This window comes from Zalophus californianus, chromosome 2 (genome assembly GCF_009762305.2).
Source record: "Zalophus californianus isolate mZalCal1 chromosome 2, mZalCal1.pri.v2, whole genome shotgun sequence".
Classification (NCBI taxonomy): Eukaryota; Metazoa; Chordata; class Mammalia; order Carnivora; family Otariidae; genus Zalophus; species Zalophus californianus.
In genome coordinates, this window is record NC_045596.1 from 185,063,514 (window position 1) to 185,077,980 (window position 14,467).

Genomic DNA, 14,467 nt, shown 5'->3' on the forward strand with positions numbered 1-14,467 from the left:
GAGATTAGTAGAAAATCTATAATGTCTTGATTGTAAAATATATAATATTCTACTTATTCATATCTAACCACACTTACCTTCCCTCCCTTCTTGTGTAATACAGGTCATAATGTATTTGTGTTTACATGGGGGTATCGGGGTCACATAACTTACTTACTGAAACCTTTCTTACATTCTGCAGCTCTTTAAACTACTGGACATTTCGGAGCCTCATGAAAGACACTAATGTTGGCATTAACTTCTCTGTATTTTACAAATATCCTCTATAAAATCAAATGTTCTGGACCTTCAAATTTGGTCAAAATTTTATTTACTCACATTATTTATTCTTGCTAGAATTTTGCAAGGTTATCATATAAACCTGAGTACTGAGCCTTCAAAAGTATTCAAACAACTCAAATCCCACAAATTCTTTTCAAATAAAATAAGTCCAAGGGCACAGGGAAAAATGGAACAAATTAAATTTTTCCTGTTGAGATAGATCAGTCAGGATGCAATGAAATCAATCTAGTTCTGGTAGCCACAGAGCATTGTAGGAAAGGCAAACAGTGTGTGTGTGTGTGTGTGTGTGTGTGTGTGTGTGTTCCCGAGCTTCTCATTTGAAAAAGCAAAGGAGTTTAATTAAATGTGGATTGAGACTTCCAGCCACCAAATCAGCCCTGTTCGATGATAGATGTAAGTAGCTTTGTAGCTCAGGACTACACACTTAATCCAACCGTGGTTTTCAGCTGCCAAAAATTAAATAAATAAATAAATCCCTGCACTTAACATTTACTTGACACCTTGCTTTTTTAAGGATTGAAGTGGCAAGTCAGATGAAGGAAAACACGGTTAAGTACGTCATGGTTGAGAGGGCTCCATCTCTTCCGGGCCGCCTCTCCAGCCCCTCCCTGAGAGATTACCCAACACAACACACACATGCTCGCACTCACTGGTATCAGTGTAATAGAGTCTCTCAAGGCTATCACTTCACTGCCTAGATATTTTAAATGTAAATTAGAACACCTACTGAAATGGATTGAAAAGAAAATTCATAAGATCAATTTCACAGGCCAGAGGAGAGCAAACTAATAATATGGATATTCAAACAATAGAGAGCATAAAATAGCAAGGGTATCAGGCAATTTGCCCAAATATTACATATTCTGGGTGACCGAAATCCATTTGCATATGCCACTATGCCACTGTTGTAGTGTTTTGTTTTTTCCCTCCGGTGGTTTTAGGGCTCTGGTAAAATTCGACCTGCACAGTTTATGAAAGGCTTCCACTGGGTGCTTTCATTTAAAAATTGCATTGGCAGAACAGGTGTAATAGTAATCACCTCAACATCATGTACTTATTGCAATCATTGTCAGACTCTGGGGATCAGAGTCCCCGGGCCCCATGGCCGGAGTTCCCAGTGGGCCTCTGGAGGGAATGCGAGATGCATAATGAGAACGGCCAAGGTAAAAATACCTCATTTTTCACTTTCATTTTTTTTTTATCCCCTCTGATCATTTTGGGTTTGTTGTTTTTTTTTTTTTTTATCTCCTCTGTTATTCCCAGGAACATCCATTTTTGAATTAGGTATAAGGCAGAGATTTTAGTGATTCTATGCATACACTTTGGAGTTAGATGCATCTGAGTTTGAATCCTGATGGTGCCATTTGCCTGCCTATGTTTGGGCAAGTGACTTAACACCAGTAAGCCTTTCTCATCTGTAAATGAAAATGGTGCTTAACCCACGGGGCTGTTGCAAGGATTAAATAGCATAATACTAACAGATTGCCTAGCAAACCGCCTAGTGCTGCAGAAGGAAGCTGTTTTATAAGTAGCTTCAAAGTGTGTGTTTCTGCCTGCATTTCTCCTTTTCTCCCAACCAGCCCAACGCGCTATTCATGTTTCTGTGCCGCTTTTCCATCCGCATCTTGCCGTCCACAGGACACAGGTACACCCAAGCTCCACATCTCCACAGTCCTCCTTTCCGGTGTCAGCTCCCATCAGCGCCATCCGAAAACTCTGCCAGCCGGACCTGCTGAACTTCTCCTCGTCTACACCACGGACGGCCTCTCCTGGACCCTCGCCTCACATGGGCTCTCTCCTCACTGCGTGAACAAACCTCGGTTCACTTCTTAGGACTACACTCAAGTGTCGCCTCCTCATCTCCACACTTGGTTCCTTCTTTCTCCATATCCCCATTGACCCCCACAGCACTGATCTCCTTGTATTATAATTAATTGTTTACGTACTTGTGCTTTCACCAGCTGACTCTGGAGATTAACCACAAGCATCTCTGGATGTTCATTCATGTCATTTTCCTGCTCTTGTCCTAATATGTTGACAGTCACACCACAGGAGTTCAATACGGTTTTGTTGAGTAGAGGCCTGGGCATCTGTGAAACAGAAGTGGGCACCACCCGTATCATTCAATGAAACTCAAAGTTGCACAGTATGGTAACTGCCGTTAATAATACTGTATGGTGTTTCTGAAAGTTGTGGAAAGTAGATCTTAAAAATTCTCATCACAGGAAGAATTGTAACATGTGTAGTGATGAATGTTAACTAGGCTTATTGTGATGATCGTTTTGCAACATATACATATATTAATCATTAGGGTATACACCTGAAACTAATATAATATTATGTGTCGATTATATCTCAATAAAAAATAAAGTTTGCCAAACCCCAATTCACCATTTATTCACACACCATACATCAATAAGACAGTCCTTGTCCTCTAGACACTGAGTATCTTTGAGAAGAGATGAATATGTAAACAGATAATTGTCATATAATATGCAGTAGAAGGGGCCTTGGGCAGTCAGGGGAGAAGCATTTACTTAAATATGAAAAGGTGAAAAAAGGCATTTTAAAGAGTTTAAATCTGTGCTTCTAAAGAACATCTCTAAAGCATTATCAACATTGCTTATTGTTATGGTTTATTTTCAAATTTTATAAGGACAGTAAATTCCAAACATGTGACCAGTGTGAAAATCTATGAACTTAATATTCTGGTTAACATAAGCAACTCTATATAGAGATTATTAGTCCTGTGCAATAATTTCAAATTATTCATATTAACATATTCTTAGCACTAAAATTAAATTAACCATAATTGCATCTTTGATGATTCAGAAGGCACATTAGAATGCTGCAGTGACTCAAGGTCAGTGTGAAATTAGCTCCTACTGCATGAAGCAAATGGTTATTTGAACATCGTTTGAAATAATTGTAAGCAAGTATCTGCTGAAACATTTAGAATTTTGCTACTCAATATGTAGGACTATATAGTTGATACTCAAAAGGCCCTTAGCTGTCGTAAATAACATAATAACATACTCTTATTCCCTCTCTTTGTTCCTCTTCTCCAAATCGAAGAATACAACTCTGAGGCACCTGGGTGGCTTAGTCGGTTAAGTATCCAACTCTTGGTTTCAGCTCAGGTCATGATCTCATGGTCATGAGATTGAGCCCCACGTGGGACTCTGCACTGAGCTGAGTATGGAGCCTGATTGGATTCTTTCTCTCCTCTCCCTCTGCCCCTCCCTCCCTGCTCATGCGCTCCGGCTCACTCTCTCTCTCTCTCTCTCTCTCTCAATCTCTCAAAAATAAGTAAGTAAGTAAGTAAGTAAGTAAGTAAATAAATAAATAAATAAATAAATAATTTTAAAAAAGAATACAACCCTCTAGGACTAGATACATAGACATGAGGAATTTATGCAAAATTAGAGAGATGGCCAATTCTTTTAAAATTTTTATTTAATTGACACAAAAGTAGTGACTGAAAGATTTCAAAGTAAGCACTAGGGTGGTGAGTCAACTGGAATAAACATCCACTAAGAACTGCACTTCAGTCCTTTTTAATGTAACTCTTGATGGGTAGTTCTGTAAGAACTCTTTCACATTGAAATGTCATTCATTTTCAGAGAAGACAATTCCTAACCATTCTTCTTAGCATTTTTTTCTGCCTACTTAATCCATTCAACAAACTTTAAAAATTATGTTATCTTGCGACTTATATTTCGTCCTAAAATTTTTGGAAAGGATTACACAGAATCTCTGTGTAAGGCTAGAACCCCATTACCAATAATCTGTAAGAATATTTAGAGTCAACAAGTCATGAAATATAAAGTTGAAAAACAGCAGTAGCAATAGCTTTTATAGTTTTTGATGTATGGATTATGGTTCATATGTATTTTATTTTTGGATACACGTATTAGCCATAGGTATTATGGATAGAGTACTCACAAAAATGAGAGGGAGGTATGTGAAAAATAAACTAAGGAAATTAGAGATCACTGTAAAAAGTTAACTAATATCCACCTTGCTGCTTTTCACCTGCGTTGCACCGGCCTGGTGTTACTATGTCTTCCTGCCGGACAATAATGTGGCCATCCTCACGAGCTTGCTTCAGGATTCATTTAGGAATAGGGATTATGTGTATGATTACACAGCAAAGGAAAACATGTAGTGTCGCACAAAAATAGATTATTTCACTGCATTAACATCACCCCTGCCAAAAGCCACAACAGCCCCAGCAGAACATGAGCACAAACAAGCAGAGGGCACCGGTGCCTGAACCTTGTTGCTGGGAGCCCCGGCGGCCGCGGGCATCTGCAACTCCTCCGTTACAGCTAAAGCCTCCCAAGGCAGCTGTGGATGGAAAGAAGTTTTAATTCTGAGTGAATACAAAAAGGACCCTTCTAAAAACATTCATTTTAGAAAATAGCAGGGATCTTTTTATTCTCTCATTCTCATAAAAATGTAGACAATAATTGGACAATACACGGAGACAAGCTTGGATTCTCCCTTTCTGTCTTAATCTGCTTCGTGAGAGGAAAGATGAAGAAGTAAGCTCCCCTTCTATTGTATTTATGTTTTGTGTTGCTTTTATCCAAAAAGATAAAAATAATTCAAGTTTTGTAAAAAAATTTTGTATAGGCAATGTAGTCCTATGGTTTAAAAATCGAAATGACATATAAATAATATAACGGGGACGAACCAGGATTTTGAGTTTCTTTTGTATCCTTCAATGTTTCTTTATATATACACAAATATGTTATTTTTCCAGTTTCTTAGTAAAAGATTGCATACTACAAAGATTGTTTTACACTTTTTTTTTTGCTTATAATGTATCCTAAAAATTTCTTCCGTAGCAAGATAAAAAATGTTTGTGTTCTTTTTTATAGGAGCATGGCATAGAAGTGTCACTGTTCGTGCATTCATTACTTTTAAAGGTCAGGAAAATGCAAGCTATAACTTTCATGCCCTTCTTTAAAAATACAAGCTTTTAAATGAGAAAATATTTTAGGCCAAAGGTGAAAAAGAGTTTAAATCCAGGGCTCTAAGATCTTCAGTGAATGTTATAGCTACGAATCAAGAGATGATAGTTTCATGTTCATATTGCAAAATATCATTGGTTCTGGACAGACAAGCTAAGTACACACTGCATAAAACTGTATGTACTTTATGCATCAGGATAACAGCTGCTGTGTCTCAATACAAAGATCATTCAAAAAACTGGCCACAAAAGCAATTCTTTACAGATTTATTGAGATTACACTTTGCCTCATACTACTATATTATTTTCAATGACTTGGTATGTGTGTTAATAGTTGTTCCTTCCTTTTAAGTAAATAACCTCCTTTCCTTGTATTCCTTGTCTATTGTAGAAATAGGACAGAGCTGAGGGTGTTGGGTATTTGCAAATGAGTCTGGTCTAGTAGCAGTGAGTACTTGTTTTCAATATTTTTAAAGCTATACCATGTTATTTCATGATATTCTTTTGGATTATAGGAACCACTAGTTCTCTCTGTTGAGTAAGTAAACTAAAACCAACAATATCCATATAATTCTCACAGAGACTTGATGATATCCATCCATAAATAGAGAAATGCAGATGAGAAAAGGACCTTCTGGAATCTCATGCCATTTTACAGACAATTCAACCAAGTGCAGGGAAGTTAAGCAAAGTTGTCCATGGTTGTACGGCTGAGCCAGAATTTCGTTTCAAGAAAGTTGATTCTGACTGGTCCTGTTGGTCCTGAGAGACACTGATTTATCCGTAAACAAGCCTGTGTATGCAACATATTATGTACAGAAAGAGATGAAGAAAAGAATAGGCTCTCTTTTTGTAAGGATATCAGGTATAAACTGAAAGTGTCCAACTTAGCAGAAAGTTAACTTTCATGCAAAATCACTTTTACATTTTCAAGGCATTTTAAAAGTGAATTTTCAAGTTCCTGGCAATTGTTGTTTTAAGCACAGTGCAGTGTTTGGCTTGTCCCTAGGGCGAGGTCAAGTCCTGTGTGTTTTCTGGGTGGTTTCAGAGTAGGTAGAGCTTTAGAAGGAGCTAGGCGGCCCACTCAGGCATTTTTGGCCTTTGAGTCTGGTAACTGAAAAGCTACTTAGTTACTGTTCCAAAGACAATCATTTCTGGAGGGAGAAAGCATAATGGATTCAGACAGATGAAGTTATTTAATTAATAATTATTGAGCACCTACTATGTGCTATGGATGATTCTCTATTCTGAGAATATAGTGGTCATATCTTCCTGGGGGGAAGGACATACTTTTATCGTATACTAGAAAGTGATAGGTGCCATAAAAAGGATGATAGTGAATGGGTTTGTAATTTGAAGCAGTTGGTCAGGGAAGGTGTTAGGGGTTGAACTGTGTCTCCTCCCAAATGTATACATTAAAGTCCTAACCCCCAACACCTCCAATGTGACTTTATTTGGCTCTAGAGTTCTTACGGAGGTAATCAAGTTAAAATGAGGTTGTTAGTTAGGGTGGGCCCTAATCTAATATGATTTATATAAAAAAAAAGGGGAAATGTGGACGCAGAGATACCCACAGGGAAGCTGATGGGAAGATACAGGGAAACGCCCTACGAACATGAAGATGGCCATCTCTAAGCCAAGGAGAGGGGCCTGGAACATAATCTTCCCTCAACAGCCCTCAGAAGGAACCAACCCCTCTGACACCTTTGGGACTTCTAGCCTCCAGAACAGCGAGACGATCAATTCCTGCTGTTCGAGCCGTCCATTTTGTGATACTTTGCTACAGCAGCCCTAGCAAACGAATTCAGAAAGTCTCACTGGGAAGGCGTGTGAGTGAAGACTTGAAGGTGATGAGAAAATTGGCTCTGGAGTGATTTGAGGAAACAGTGTTCCAGGCAGAGAGCAAAGAACTAAGGCCAGAAGCACGGTAGGTGTGTTGGCAGAACAGCAGGAAGCTGGTGTGGCTGGAGTGCAGGAGCCGATGGGCGAGCAGCCAGGGGTGAGGTCGGAGAGCGGGAGGGCTGAGGAGAGGCACAGAGGTTATAGTGCCTTGTAAGCCATCGTCAGGATTTTAGCTTTTACTCCGGGTGAGGGAGGAAGCTACCGGAGGGTTTTGAGCAGAGGAGGAATATGGTTTTTACTTAACAAGATCACTTTGCTGCAGCGTTGAGCCCAAACCCTGTAAATGCCGGGGCAGATAGAAGCTGGGAGACCATGTGGCTGGTGTCCGCCATATTCTGAGTGAGAGACGGTGGTGGTTTGTGCCGGGTTAACGAGCTTGAGAAACGGTTGCATTGCAGACCTCCTTTGAAGGTAGAGCAAACTGGATTGTCTGATGGTCTGGATGTGGAGTGTGAGAAAAAGGAAGAAGTCAAGAATAACTCGACTTGCCTTTGGTGGCACTGAGGAGAGTGGCAAAGCAAATGGACTGGAGCAAATTTAAGAGAGAATATGAAAAGAAGGATCCCATACAATGAACACAAACATTTTCAAAGCAGTTTCCTCTAAAGAGGAGCAGGGAAACGGGCGAACTAGAAAAAGGGCCAAGTGGACTAAGAGATATTTGGGGGAAAAGAATGAAAGTATGTTTGCATAGTGATGGGAATAATCCAATAAAGAGGGAAACTGCTGAAGTTGGTGCTACAGGGAAGTGCAGAGGGAGCAATGACCTTGAACGAAGGAGAGGGCTGGAATGTACCCCTCACTCAGAAGGGCTGTAGGAGGAGCAGTGTTTGGAGGGAGAGCCAAAATTTGCTAGAGCCGTAGAGCAAATGCACTTTTCTCCCAGCTCCCTTTAGAAAACAGTCTCAAAAAAGAATTTTAAATTGGCCTCGCTGGAGTCACATGTCCCCTCCACCCCACCGGCCAGTTGTGCCCCGGGTGGTAAGGTACTAAAATCGGCAATATTTACTAGCACTTCATTTCTCTCGAAAGACTTAACCATTAAAACCATTAAAAAGAAAAGAAAAAGAGTGAACTGAAAGCAGGCAAAGTAACAGGACACCAAAAGCTTCTTTTTTAAGAAAATATTTAAAACAATATAGTCTGTAATACTATAATGAATGTAAACATACTGTGTGTTTCAAACTGGGATCAATGCATCATTATGTTGCTTCGGAGTTTGGGGACAGGAAAGAGAGAAAAAAGTGAGCCAACGTACCAAGAACAGTAAAAACCCTGAATATAGAATTCATAAATCCTAAGTGTTCCTTGACTTTCTTTTTTTATTCTTTTCTCATTGACACACTGCTGTACTCTGTTTTAAATTGGTAGAGTTCATCACTATAGACATTCTCTGAAAGGTGGCTCCTTTTAGATTATGGAAGCAGTAGGTTCAAAGGAAGTACTTTTATGAAGTAGGCGGTTGTAGCTTGTTTCAAATCTGTATCACTTAAGTGAAGCAGAGAGTTGAACAGAATTGCTCAGTGGATATTTTGGAAAAAAAAAATAGGTTGGTCAGGCTAGGTTATTATCGACCTCCCCAAAGAACTGGGGTTCTAATTCCGATGCATAATTAGTCAACTTCCCAGTTCACTTGGATATATACACACTGCTTTAGTGATCAGCCTCTGGATAAGAGAAGGGCAAATTGGAAGAGATAGAAAATCAAAGTGGATGTCTATTAATGCAATTCACAATTCAAACACCTAGAGTGAAACCAGACCGAGATGGGAAAGAAGAAAGTTAACAAAGAATTCCAGCTCCTTGACCTGGAAAAGAAATCTCAGTATTCATCAGATGCAAGGAGTTATACTAGAGGAATCCCTTGACATATTTTTAAATGCCTTTTCAGCAGAAGCCTTAAATTTGCGTGTAGCCTTGGTTCTCATTGAACTTGCCTGGTTAACTTGGACCAAGCCACTTACCATCTTTGAGCATTGGTAAATAAATTTCAAAAATCGTAAACTGATGTGAAACATTAATCGCTGCTTATTATGATACTCGACTATATATGGTTGTAGCAATATTATATATGCATTATATGCATGTATATCTTATGCATATGTATCTATTCTATATATATTACATATATGTGATATGAACTGGGGATGATTTATTTTATTTTATTTCGGGTCTATGGTTTGATGATAAATTTTCGAGACTTAGGCATCATGCTTAGCCTTCATGTTTCTTCATTCATACTTTTGCCCAGTTGTTTTGAGGATCACATGCAATTTTATATAGTTTCTGCCACATGTGGGCACCTAAAACTATAAATTACTAATATAATTGTTTTTGTCTGTGTTCGGATTCCTTGGCTTCAAATGTTACCACACATTTTGAAGATTCATAATTATCTCCACCTTCCATTTCTCATTTTTCGTTCCAAAACCAAAAGAGGAATGATACCATATACATTTCTACCATTGTGTATCATTATCCCTATACTTCTAGCACTGGATGCAACAGAGGTTGAGCTTATTGGGGAAAAAATGTGACTCAGAAGTAGAAATGAGTCATATCAAGTACTCCTCAGAAACATGTGCTGTGAGAATGATTGGTTACACTTCTACAGCAATAGATCACTAGGCTTTGAGGGAGCATGCTCTTGAAACATCAGTGATTCCTCTAAGCAGATCAGGATCTCCTGTCAATTATGAAAGAGACCATCTTTAACTTTGCTTACCATCATGTCTGGCAGAAAAATATCGAAGGCCTCGGTGATCTCGTTTTAGGTTCCTTTAAAATTTACGGAAATTAGATCGGTAAACAACTGCCAAGCTCACGGTTGTACATTTAAATAAATAATAATAGATCTAAAACAAATATAAATACTACTATATAAAATTCAAGTATTATATTCTGATGTATTTTTATTTATTTTTTTGAGAGAGAGAGAGAGCACATGAGCAAGGAGAGAGTCAGAAGGAGAAGCAGACTCCCCGCCAAGCAGGGAGCCCAATGTGGGACTGGATCCCCCGACTCCAGGACCATGACCCAAGCTGAAGGCAGAGGTTTAACCGACTGAGCCACCCAGGTGTCCCTATTCTGATGTAATTTTAATACAACACTATGTTTTCATACTTTAATTTCCATTGCATTTTTGTGTAACTTTTTTTTTATCATCTTCATTGTTATATAATTGACACACAATAAAATTAACCATTTGAAATTTACAATTCAATGGTGTTTAGTATATTCACAGAGTTGTACAGGCATTACCACAATCTAATGTGGGAATATTTTTATCAACTCAAAAATAAACCCACATCCATTAACATTCACTCCATAATCCTTCCTTCCCTCATATTCCCCAGCCCTAGGTACGAGGCTAATATACTTTCTGTCTTTACAGATTCACCTATTCTGAAATGTGTTTTATAAGTGGAATCATGGAGGGGGGCCTGGGTGGCTCAGTCAGTAATGTGTTGGACTCTTGATTTTGGCTCAGGTCATGATCTCAGGGTCCTGGGATTGAGTCCTGCCCTGGGCTCTGTGCTCAGTGCCGAGTCTGTGTGCCTCTCCCTCTGCTCCTCTCCCTGCTTCAGCTCTCTCTCTTTCTCTCTCTAACGTAAATAAATAAAATCTTTAAAAAAAAAAATGGAATCATGGAATATGTGGCCCTTTGTAATTGGCTCCTTTCACTTACCATAATGTTTTCAAGGTCCATCCATATTGTAGCATGCATTGGTACCTTATTCCTTTTAATTGTCAAATAACACTTTATTATATAGTTACACCACACCTTATTTATCTATTCATTGGTTAAAGGACATATATGATAGTTCCATTGTTTTTTTCTATTTTGGATGGTGCTACTATGAATATTCATGTGCAAATTTTTGTGTGGGCATATATTGTATTTTTCTTGGGTATACACCTAGAATGGAAATGCTGGGTCATATGGTAACAACTTAACATTTTGAGGAACTGCCAAAATATTTCCAAAGTGGCTGTGCCATTTTATATTCTTACCAGCAATGAATGAGGATTCAAACTTCTCCGCATCATTGTCAACACTCGTTACTGTCTCTTTGGTTATAACCATCCTGATGGGTGCGAATTAGTATCTCATGTGGTTTTAAGTTGCATTTGCCTAATAATTACTGATGTTAAACATTTCTTTATGTGTTTCTTGTCGATTTGTATATCTTTGGAGGAATGTCTACTCAAGTTTTTTGCCCATTTCTAAATTCAGTTATCTTTTGATTATTGCGTTGGAAGGGATCTTTATATATTGTGGATGTATAAAGGTCTATTATTAGATAGGTGATTTTCAAATATTTTCTCTTATTCTCCGGGTTGTTTTTTAACTTTCTTGCTGGTATCATTTGCAGCATAAAGTTTTTAATTTTAATACAGTCTAATTTATCTTTTTTGTTGCTGTTGCTTGTGCTTTGGGTATTCTATCCAAGAAACCACTGTCTAAATCAAGGCACAGAGATTTTCACCTGTTTTCCTCTAAGCCTTTTATACTTTTGCTCTTCCTTTTAAGTTTATAATATATTTTGAGTGGACTTTTATGAATAATGTGTGGTAGGAGGTCCAAATTTATTCTTTTGCATGAAGATAGTTGTCTGGAGACTATTTGTTGACAGTTGTTCTTTACCCATTGATTGGTCTTCACACCCCTGTCAGAAATCAACCGACTATAAATTTCTGAGTTATTTCTTAACTGTCAGTTCTATTTGTTGATCTATAAATTTATCCTTACGCCAGGATTACTGTAGCTTTATAGTAAGATTTGAATTCGGGATTTGTTCTTGTTTTTAAAGGTTATTTTGGCATCTGGGATCCCTTGCATTTTCCATATAGATTTTCGAATTAGCTCGTCAATTTTTGCAGGGGTTCTGGAGGCCCTCTGGTGATTCACTGTGGCATTTCCTCCCAGAGTGGCCACCTCTTCCTGCCCAAGCTGCCTCTGTCACTTGGGCTACTCTGGAGAAAACATGGTGTCTGCCCTCAATTTGTGAACAGTGTTAGCTCTCAGCTAAAAGGCAAATGATTCAACTTTGTGAATTGATCAACAAGAATAGGGAACCTTTTGCAAATTTTGTAACTCATCGTACCTGGGAGCTATGTTTGGGGCTCTGGATGTCCTAGAACATTTTTTGGGTGTCCTTGCCCGTTTGTTTGCAAAGTTTTCAATGCCCAGTGTTCCTGGTTTCCACATAAGAGTCTTAAAGGTATAGCTTTTCATTAGTACTTGTAATGGGGAGTATATTCAATATGCAACAAATAATTTCACTGGGCTTTGCTGTCAGTTAACAAATGCACTTGTGGAAGCAAATAGCCCTTGGGAGGAATTGGCATCCTTAAAGTAGCAATAGACAAGCTCCTGATGAATACAAACTAACTAACTTCAATACGTGCTGATCTTTGCCAGCTTTGCTTGCAAAAGACGCTTTAAGAATGCCGTTCCACATCTTGACATAGATGTGATGGGTATCTGTAAAGAGACTCAAGCTCTACTAATCATGGTTTTTGTTTTCTGTCTTTTATGATGTTTTGACAATTTGGGGGGCCCCGTGGACCTTGGGAGGGGTTAGCTAATTCCTAGAGACAGCTAACAACTTGCCTGTGAGCATGCATCTGATATGCAAATGAATCAATCCCTCCAGCTCTACCTCGGTTTCATTTTCAGACTCCTGCAGTCAGGAATATTATCCCCCTGACCTAAATCTCCCCAGATCCAGGGACGGGACAACTAGGGATCACCATTATAACCCAGAGCCTATCAAAATTATTCAAACTATCCATTCCTAAGCTTGCTTAGTTTGCCTGATTTACCTTGCCTGATTCTTCCTTCAAAAACCAGAATATAAAGGCTTTGAGTGCCATTTTCCCCTTGCTCCTTCTGCCACCTGACTGAGCATGCTGCTTCCGCAGGTGGCCATGTGTGGAGGGGTGTGTCTCCTCCTCTAGGGAACTATTTAGCAACATTCTTTTCTTTTCTTTTTTCTTTCTTTTTAAGATTTTATTTATTTATTTGAGAGAAGTGAGAGAGAGAGAGAGAGAGAGAGAGAGAATGGGCAGGGGGAGGATCAGAGAGAGAGGGAGGAGCAAACTCCCCGTCAAACAGGGAGCCCAATATGGGGTTCCATCCCAGGACCCTGGGATCGTGACCTGAGCTGAAGGCAGAAGCTTTAACCGACTGAGCCACCCAGGCACCCGTAATAATATTTTCAATGGCGATGATCCCCTGACCTATTGGCCTCTCTATATCTGGAAAAAAAAAAATCTCAAGTGCATTTTAGGAACAGAAACCTATGATACCAAGCACTTTTTACTATATTGTTACATGGAGGGGTAATCTATGCGGGACAAAGAGCACTTTACTCCCCGAACAGGCTAACCCCCACCCCTGCCATGGTGATCAGTTATGTCATGTTGGAGTCATGTAAAAAAATGTATTCTAGCTTCTCTGATACTTACTTGGCAGAGTACAGTAGCTACCAAAACATCATCTCAGATTATGGGTAAATTCATTAAGTCCCCTAGCAATGTTCACCATGAGTTAGCACAAATGTATTCAACCAATTAATCTTTCAGAACTTCAAAACCTGGTAAAAAAATTACAGTGGAATTTTTACTTACGTTAACATCATAGGACTGGGAGAAGGAAAACTTGTCATCTCTTTAAAAGAATATTGAAAGGCTTGCAAAGACTTTTTAAACATTACTCTTATGAGATATGGCAAGTTGTATGCAATCTGGACCTCAAGAGAGGGAAAAATATCTACTACACATGATAGAAGATGGTGACATTTTTGCAAATATTAATCAAAAGAAGGTTATGATCACTTTTTATAATGACCCCCTCCAGAATATAATATATAATCCAGCCATGCTTCATAACATTGATCAGGAAATGTTGAATATATGGAGTTTGATGAGTGACTGAAGACCATGGATGAAGAGGTTGCAGTGAGTCCCCAGATCTATGCAAAAGAGGATCACAAGAAGATGAATCAGTAAACAAGCCATCCAGTTACTCTTGAAACTAACGTGCATCCTTAATTAAACAAAGGTGAAACCATCACCTTGGCCAGTGGTGAGTGTTAGAAGAGTGGCAAGGGAGGACCAAGACTCTTTCATCTGGATATTAGACAATTACATTTTTTTAACATCTTCAGTCCTGTGCTTTCAGATACCATTCTTTCTACAAAGAAAGGAAAAAAAATCCTCAAACTTTAAAGTATGTTGTGGATTTATTTATCCTCAGGTTCATGTTATTCTTGCATTAAATCTACCTTTTTTTTAGAT

At 38.7% G+C, this 14,467-nt stretch overlaps 1 pseudogene; it reads left to right on the top strand.

Annotated features, from left to right (window-relative positions):
- The first annotated feature begins 12,190 nt into the window (after positions 1–12,190).
- On the top strand, positions 12,191–14,202 carry LOC113925320 (annotated as a pseudogene).
- The last annotated feature ends 265 nt before the right edge of the window (positions 14,203–14,467 follow it).